Source organism: Carlito syrichta, unplaced genomic scaffold (assembly GCF_000164805.1).
Source record: "Carlito syrichta isolate Samal-C Ts95f unplaced genomic scaffold, Tarsius_syrichta-2.0.1 Scaffold314889, whole genome shotgun sequence".
Lineage (NCBI taxonomy): Eukaryota > Metazoa > Chordata > Mammalia > Primates > Tarsiidae > Carlito > Carlito syrichta.
The window spans coordinates 163,670-173,627 of record NW_007258985.1 but is presented as its reverse complement, the minus strand read 5'-3'; the positions used below and the strand labels follow the sequence as shown (position 1 = coordinate 173,627).

Below are 9,958 nucleotides of genomic sequence, written 5' to 3'. Positions count from 1 at the left end.
GTCTCCAAGAGACTCATCTCACCAGAAAGGATACTCACAGACTCAAAGTAAAAGGTTGGAAAACAAAATTTCAGGTGAATGGAGCACAAAAGAAAGCAGAAATCACAATCTTAATCTCAGACAAAATACCCTTTAAGCTATCAAAAATTTTAAAAAATATGAAAGGACACTATATAATGATAAAAGGCTCATTCCATCAACAAGAAAAATCCATTTTAAACATATATGCACTCAACAAAGAAGTACCAACTTTCATAAAGCAGCTTCTAGGTAAACTTAAAAAAGATATTGACTCCAACACTATCATAGTTGGGAACTTAAATACCCCACTGGAAACCCTAGACAGATCATCAAGACAAAAAAAAAAAAAAAATCAACAAGGAGATCCAGAACACTATGTGATGTTTGAAAAATTGGACTTAATTGATACCTACAGAACACTCCACCCAACAACCATGGAATATACATTCTACTCATCACCACATGGAACATACTCTAAGATCGAGCACATCCTTAGCCATAAATCAAGCATAAATAAATTCCATAAGATTGAAATACTGCCATGAACCTTCTCAGAACACAGTGGAATAAAAAAAAAACAAAAACAAACATCAACACCAACAAAGTTCCCCCAAACCCCACAAAGACATGGAAACTAAATAACATGATGCTAAACCACTCCTGAGTCAACATGAAAATCAAAACAGAGATCAAAAAATACCTGGAAACAAGTGAAAATGAAGAAACATCTTACTGAAACCTCTGGGATGCCATGAAAACAATACTAAGAGAAGAATTCATATATATATGAACACACATGAAGAAAATGGAACCACCACAAGTTAATAGGCTAACAAATCACCTAAGGAAGCTGGAAAAGCAAGATCAAAAGCCCAATTTCAGCAGAAGAATCCAGATTACCAAAATAAAAGCCTAAATTCGGGACATAGAAGACAAAACGATAATATAAAAAAATCAACAAAACAAAAAGCTGTTTCTTTGAAAGGATAAACAAGACTGATGGACCTCCTAGCTAAACTGACCAAGAAGAAGAGAGATAAAGCCCAAATAAACTCAATCAGAAACACAAAAGATGAAATAACAACTGACCCTGAAGAAATATAGAAGGTTATCAGAGATTACTATGTACACTTGTATGAAAACAAATTTGAAAACCTAAAGGAAATGGAGAACTTTCTGACATCACACAACCTCCCCAGGTTGAAACAAGAAGAATTTGAGACCCTAAATAGATCAATAACAATCAAGGAAATTGACTATGTCATAAGAAAACTACCTACAAAAAAAAAGCCCTGAACTAGATGGCTTTCCAGCAAAATTCTACAAAACATACAAGGAGAAACTGATACCAATCCTATTGAAAGTATTCTAGGCAATTGAGAAAGATGGAACCTCCCCAAATCATTTTATGAAGCTAACAGCACATTGATACCCAAACCAGGTAAAGATTCAACAAAGAAAGAGAACTACAGGCCAATATCCTTGATGAACATAGATGCTAAAATTCTAGCAAACTGGATTCAACAAAACATCTCCAAAATCATTTGTCACAACCGAGTAGGCTTCATCCCCAGGATGCAGTGCTGGGGTTTAATACGTAAGACCATAAACGTAATTAAATACATCAACAGATGTAAAAACAAAAACCACATGATTATATCATTAGATGCGGGAAAAAGCTTTTGATAAAATCCAGCACCCCTTCTTGATATAAACCCTCAAACATCTAGGCATAAATGGAACATACCACAAAATAGTAAGAGCCATCTACGAGAAACCCACAGCATACTGCTAAACAGACAGAAATTGGAACCATTTCCCCTGAAAACCAGAACAAGACAAGGATGCCCACTCTCATCCTTCCTGTTCAACATAGTTTTGGAAGTCCTAGCTAGAGCAACCAGACAAGAGAAGGAGATCAGGGATATCCAAATAGGAAAAGAGGAAGTTAAGTTATCCCTTTTCGTAGATGACATGATACTATATCTTTAAAACCCAAGAGAATCTGTCAAAAACCTCCTTGCACTGATAAAGGACTTTGGCAAAGTCTCAGGTTATAAAATCAATGTGCAAAAGACAATCACATTTCTGTACACTAATAATAAACAAACAGAAACCCAAATAAAAAGCACAGTCCCATTCATAATAGCCACACAAAAAATGAAATACCTTGGCATCTTCCTAGCCAGGGATGTGAAAGACCTTTACAATGAAAACTACAAAACACTGCTCAAAGAAATCAAAGATGACACAAATAAATGGAAAAATATTCCATGCTCATGGATTGGAAGAGCATTGTTAAGATATCCATCCTATCTAAGCAATCTACTGATTTAACGCAATACCTATTAAATTACTAGCAGCATTCTTCTCAAACCTGGAAAAAACAATACAGGAATTCACTTGGAAGCATAAATGACCATGAATCACCAAAACAATCCTCAGGGGAAAAAAAACAAAACCAAGTAGGAGGTATCACATTCCCAGACTTTAAACTCTATTATAAAGCTACAGTAATCAAAACAGACTGGTACTGGTACAAGAACAGGCATATAGACCAATGGAGCAGAATTGAGATTCCAGAAGCAAAACCTCAATTTCTCAAACCAACTCATCTTTGACAAAGCCTCCACCACCAACCACTGAAGTGAGGAGCAACTATTCAGTAAATGGTGCTGGGAAAACTGGCTGACCACATGCAGGAGATTAAAACAAGACCCCTACCTATCACCATACACAAAAATCAACTCTAAATAATCAAAGACCTAAATGTAAAACCTCAAACTCTAAGAATCTTAGAAAATGCAGGAGACACCATTATGGACATTGGAACTGGCGATCAATTTCAGATCCAAACCCCAGTACTCATGCCATAAGAAATAAGATAGACAAGTGGGACCTTATCAAAGCGACAAGCTTCTACAAAGCCAAAAAACCCATCAAGACAGCAGGGAGACAGCCCAGACTGGGAAAAAATATTTGCCAACTGTATATCTGACAAAGGTTTAACATCTAGGACTACAAGAAACTCAAATGTGCCAAAAAGAATAAAACAAACAACCCCATTGCACAGTGGGTAAAAGACATGAATAGATACTTCTCAAAAGAAGACATACGAGCAGCCAACAGATACATGAGAAAATGCCCAGCCTCACTAGTCATCAAGGAAATGCAAATTAAAACTACAGTGAGATACCACCTAACTCCAGAAAGGACAGTCATTATCAATAACTCAAAAAACATCAGATGCTGGAGAGGATGTGGTAAAAAGAGAGCTCTTCTACACTGTTGGTGGGAGTGTAAAGTAGTACGGTCTCTGTGGAAAACAGTGTGACGATTCCTAAAAGATCTAAAAATCAACCTTCCATACAACGTGGCAATTCACCTAATGGGAATATACTTGGAGGAACTCAGATTACTCTATGAAAAAGATACCTGCACATGTATGTTTATTGCAGCATTGTTCTCAGTAGTAAGAATATGGAACCAACTGTGCTACCCACTGAAAGAGGACTGGATTAAAAAAAATGTGGTACATATACATGATGGAATATTATGCAGCCATAAAAAAAGACAAAATCATGAACTTCACAGCAACCCAGATAGACTTAAGAGTTTGTAACACAGAGCAATCTAGCACAGAAACAAAGAACTCAGTATCAACATGTTCTCATTCATAAGCAGACCTTGAACAATTATTGTAATACTGAAAAAAAGGATTGGCAGTAGCGGGAAACTGTTCGGTGGGAGGTGGGATGTGGGATTGGCAGTAGTGGGAATCTGCTGGGGAAAGGGGTGCACACCTCATCAACAAGGGTACCTGCATAATGAACATCTGTATACCTAACCCTGAATTGTACCCCACATCTTAAAAAAAAGAGAGACCAATTTCTTTACATATTCAAGATTCTAGGAGGACACTGTTTTAAGTGAAACAAACCAGGCAGAGAAACACAAAAATCACATGAGGTCACTTACACATGGAATCTAAAAAAGTTGACTTCATTCAGAGAAGCAATGAATAGAATGGTGGTTATTAGAATCTGGGAAAGTGGGGGAGTTGGGAGCTGTTGGTCAATGGACACAAAATTTCAGTGAGATAGGAGGAAAAAGTTCAAGAGGTTTATTGTATAACACAGTGACCATAGTTAAAAACAATGTATTATATTCGTGAAAATCACCGAGAGTGGATTTTAAGTGTTTTCACCACAAAAAAGATAAGTATGTGAAGTAATTAATGTGTTAATTAGCTCAATCTAGCCATTCTACAATATGTACACATTCCAATTCAACATGTTGTACATGATAAATGTATATAATCTTTGTCAATTAAAAATAGTAATACTGTAATAATAAAGGGTGTGAAAGTAAAAACAAAATGTAAAGGTCCTACTGAGAACAAGCCATGCACCCTCAAAACTATTTTTAGTAACAGCATACTCTATGGTCTTGTTTAGCCTTCTGGCAGCATTTTCAAGTTGTATGACAAACCCACTTATGCAGGAGGTATGTTATATATAATCCAAAAATTAAGAGATCTGAGAAATTCTAGAATTAATATGTTATGAGGCTTATATTAAAATTATTCTAAATGTGTTCTTTATTAGCTATAGGTTCATTAGTATTAATAATTATTATAATTATCTTCTTTTTACATTTTGGGTCATTCAAGTTCCACTCTTTTGCTGACCATACACTAGACCTAGAAAATTGTGTTATCAGATATTTTAAGAAAGAAAATTTAACTGTTGAAAGATGACCTCTTTCTAATCCTGAACTGTGCTTCACATCTTTAAAATAAAATAAAATAACAAAAAATAAACCAGAAAAGCTTCCTGCAGAGTGAAAGTCAAGAGGAATTCAGTGCATGTCAATGTTTTCCAACTAAAAGGAGAATGGAAATAATGTGATATGAATTGTATAATGTTTAGTGTGTATTCTGCTAAGCCGTTCCCACTGTCTGCTATATGTAATATGAAGTCCAAAGTGGGGAAAGAAGAAGTAACGCCTTTTTTGTCTTAAAAAAAATGTTGAAAGAAAAACAATGAGAGATATGTTAAATATATACATATTCTAAACTCCATATGGTTTATTTTACCATAAGGATTTTCTTTTAATGTCCATTTTCAAGCCTTTACTAATGATTTTTTGTTGTTGTTTATTTGTTTTGCAAAAGAGTCTTGCTCTTTTGCCCAGGCTGAAGTGCAGTGGCATAATTATAGCTCACTGCAGCCTCCAATGTCTAGCCTCAATCAATTTTCCCCCTTGGTTTCCCAAAGTGCTAGGATTACAGGTGTGAGCCACCACTTGGCCCTAATGTTTTTTGCTTGTTTGTTTTTATAATGAGTTTTTAAAGCGATGTAGTGACATTTACCGATAATTTTCTTTATGACTTTTGTTTTTTACATTTTGTTTATTAAAGCCTTCCTAAATCCAATATCATGGAGTTATTCTAATACATATTCCTCTAAAATTTCATAAATTAAAAACTCAGTTTTTAAGCCACCTGACTTTTTTTTAGAAATGCTGAAAGACACATTTCTAAATCTATTTTATTTTCTATAATAGCCAGCAGTTATTAGCTAGAGTTTGGAAAAACTTTCTTTTCAAAGAGCAGTACAAATATTCAATATAGAATTTGCCTTTATGGACACCTAATTCTGTTCTATTGACCGGTTTGCCTTTTTTTTTCTTTTTGCTTTAAAATCAAAATTTAAGATTACAATTGAATTATATGCCATGTTCTTTCCTTGTTCCTCTCTCTTAAATGTGACTGATCATTCCTACATATTTAGTTTTTCTATACAGTTTCAAATTTGTTTGTTAAGGATCTTGAAACTGAAAAAGGACAATAGGTAAAGTCTAAGGAAATATGGATATGAAATATGGACTTTAGTTTGTAATAATGTATGTATCTGTATTGGGTCATTAATTGTAATAAATACAAGATCTAACAATTAAGTTTGTGAACTTGTCCTAGAAAAAAGTGATCATTGCTGATGTATCACTATGATCCACCTTCAAAGTACTCCCCTTAGGAAGCCATGTACCAATGCCAGCACCTAGTCCACCCTTCATAGCAATTTTAGAAATTTTTTTCTGGAATGGTCTTCAGAACTGTTGTTGTATTACCCTTGATGTCCTGAATGCCATCAAAATGTCTCCCTTTCAATATTTCCTTTATCTTTGGGTAAATTTTTTTTTAAAGTCATTAGGGGCCGGATTAGGTGAATAAAGAGAGTTTTCCAATACAGTTATTTGTTTACTGGCTAAAATCTCCCTCACAGACAGTGCTGTGTGAGCTGGTGCATTGTATGATGCAAGAGCTCCTTCAGAACCATTTTTGCATACATCTTCTAATGCCAAGATTTTCAGTTAAAATTTCCCTAACTGTTTCTCTATCGACATTTATTTAGTCTTCTATGCTTCTTACAGTCAGCTGATGTTTTTGACACACAATTGGATGAATTTCTACAATATTTTAATTAATTCTGTTCATTACTGGCCATCCTGACCTCCCTTCATCAGTGACACTTTCTCTCCCCTTGGAAAAACACTTAATCCATTTGTACACTGCCATTTTATTTCATTATTCCTATAAACTTGGACTAACATGTCCCTGATTTCACTTCCATTCTTGCCAAGTTTAACAAGAAATTTAATGTTTGTTCATTGTTCCAATTCAAGCTCCAACACTCTTGCAACAGCACACAAAAACACACAACATTAATGAACACCATTCATCAAGACATCACTACACATCAACATGAACACAGCTGTGAAACATTATTATGCCAAGGTTAGCCAGGTTTGGTGGCTCAGCCTGTAATCCCGCACCTTGGGAGGCTGAGGTGAGTGGATTGCCTGAGCCCACAGGTTCGAGACCTGCCTGGGCAACTTGGCGAGACCTCATCTCTACAATGAATCAAAAATTAGCCGGGCGTGGTAGCGCGCACCTGTAATTCCAGCTACTTGGAAGGCTGAGGCGGAAGGATCACCGGAGCCCAGCAGGTCGAGGCTGCTGCGGTGGCTGGGAGCAGCCACTGCACTCCAGTCTGGGCAACAGAGTGAAACTCCAACTAAAAAATAAAAAATAAAAAAATATATATATATATAAATAAATATATATATATATAATATATATATATATATATACACCAAATTTATGAAACCTTACAAAGTTGTTGTACAGTGCTGCCAACAGAAGTGCACAGTGGCAAGTTCAGAGCTTAATTGTCAGACCTTGTGCATCAGTACTGTGAGAAACAGTTTAACCATTTTGAACATTTTTGAAAACATACTATGAGAAACCCTTTATATATCCAAATTGTCATGAACGATCCTCTAGAAATAGCACTCTCAAATGTCACCTCACTGCATGCCAAACTGGAGTAGGGGCAAAAAAAAGGGAAAGAAGAAGCTTTGTGAATGTCAGATCTGGAACAGTGTGTTTAACAGCTGGGACCAGTTCGAAGATTACTTGGTGATCCACATTGGAGATACACCGAGACATTGTACTTTATGTGATTTGTGTTCTATGCAGGAAGATGAATTAATGAGACATTTCAGTGATAAGATATTTCTGAGCATCTAGAACTAAAGAAGTTCTTCCAGTAGAGGCAGGTGTGCAAACTGAACCTAGGGCACCAATGACTATTATAGAACAAGTTGAGAAGTTTCTTCATGTCTAGGTGGATTCAGCACAAGTGAAGGTGGAACAAGTTCATCTAGATCTGCCCCAGGACAGCCAGGTACGTGATTCACGTAGGAGTGAGCTTCCAGAGCAGGTCCAACTCAGTTACCTAGAACTGGGTCAAATTTAGACTGAAGAAGGTACTGAAGTACACGCAGAGGAGCTGTATATTGAATGAATGCCAGTGGAAGTACAAACTGAGCTTCTAGAGTAGATTTGGATCACGTGTTCCCGGAAATCATGAACTAAAAGGAGAGAGAGCATAGTCAAGTGATTGCTGTGGAGGCTGACAGAGAAGATCACAGAGATACTTAGGATTTAGAAACCAAGCCAACAGTGTATTTCAAAGATGAAAAGGCAGGGAGAGAAGGAGGACAGAACAGCTATGCCGGTTTGGGAATGAAATAATAAATGAATATGTTTTTTAAATTGCATGTTGGGGTTTTTTAACTGATTATAAGCAGTAAGACTGTCCTTAATCTAACAGACAAGTGGACCAAAATCAAACTGTTTCCCTGTTGTGCTGAACTGTTTCTATTGAAACAAACTGATTCCCCTCCGCCTACCTAATGCCACAGAGAAGGGCTCTTTCCCATAACTGAAGAGGAGCTTTGAACTTTGAAAAGTGTATTTCTGGAAACTTAAATGGATTACATTCTTATTAAATACTTGGCTATGAATGTATCATCGTGGTAAAGGTTCTCCCTTTTCTCTTTCCCAGGTCAAGTCCTTCCTCAAAATTTTTCCACATTTAAAAATCAAACATAAAATCTTTAGAATACAAGCTTATGTATTATAACGTACAAGGCTGCAAGAAGAAAAGTGACATTACTGTACAGTCAAATTTTGGCTTCTGGCTTTTTTTACTTTGAACATTCTTGCCTACCCCAATAATCACAGATAACATCTCTGCAACAAAAAAAAAGTGATAGTGGCAAAATTTCTATAATGTAAAAAAAAAAAAAATTTCCACATCTACATGTCTTTTCAAAACCAACTAAACATCTATAAAGAATCTCTGGCTCTTTAAAAGTTTGTACTGTAAGAAGCAATGTAGGCAATGCTATAATACTTTATGGTTTTGCTTATAATGGCAATCACCAATTCTTTTTCACTTAAGAATTTTCCTTTAATAGCAGCTGAAAGTCCATTTTCAACTGAGAAAATTTAATTACATCTGTGGTAAACTTTTTTTTAATCCACAAAAAGCTTTAATTAAGATAAAATTTAAGTAAAGGTTGCATTCTGCAGAAAGAACCCATTATATGTGATACATTTTTTTTTAAAAAAAAAGAGAGAATACAAAAAGCCCATAAGAAATTGGCATTTATGTAAGACTTATTTCAGGCTCAGTAATTTCAGGCTCCTTTCCATACCAGTTTTCTTTTTTTTTTAATTTTTTATTTTTAATCGTAAAATTGTGGGGTATAATTCAGGGTTAGGTAAACAAACCCTCATTATGCAGGTACCCTTGTTGATAACATGCGCCCCTCTGGCCCCTGGCAGTTTCCCACTACTGCCAATCCCGCCCCTCACACTGTAAACTTTTTTTTTATTATTATTATTAATCAGTATTTTTTATTATGGTTTTGTGGGGTACAGTTAAGGGTTAGGTGTACAATTACGTTTCATTCAGGCACCCTGTTGATAAGAGGTGTTTTCCTATCCCCGGACAGATATTTGCTACTGTTAATCCCATCCCCCTCCCCCACGTAGTTTCCCAGTACCATCAGTCATTTTCTTATAGTATTACATTGGATGTTCAAGGTCTATTATATGAGTGAGAACATGTGATATTCAGATCTTTGTTTCTGTGAGAGGTTGTTCAGTATTATAGACTCTGGTTCCATCCAGGTTGCTGCGAAATTCATGATTTTGTTCTTTTTTATGGCTGCGTAGTATTCCATCGTGTATATGTACCACATTTTTTTAATCCAGTCCTCTTTTGATGGGCAGCATGGTTGTTTCCAGGTTCTTGCTATTGTGAACAACGCTGCGATAAACATACGTGTGCAGGTATCTTTTTTATAGAGTGATTTGTGTTCTTCAGGGTATATTCCCAGTAGGGGGATTGCAGGGTCATATGGAAGGTCAATTTTTAGAGCTTTTAGGAATCGCCACACTGCTTTCCACAGAGGTTGCACTAGTTTACACTCCCACCAACAGTGTAGAAGTGTTCCCTTTTCACCACACCCTCTCCAGCAGCTGTTATTTTTTGAGTTGTTGATAATTGCCATTCTGACT

General features: G+C 36.0%; 1 pseudogene; it reads left to right on the top strand.

The window, feature by feature from the left end:
- Positions 1-6,787: 6,787 nt before the first annotated feature.
- Positions 6,788-8,117, top strand: LOC103274815 (annotated as a pseudogene).
- The last annotated feature ends 1,841 nt before the right edge of the window (positions 8,118-9,958 follow it).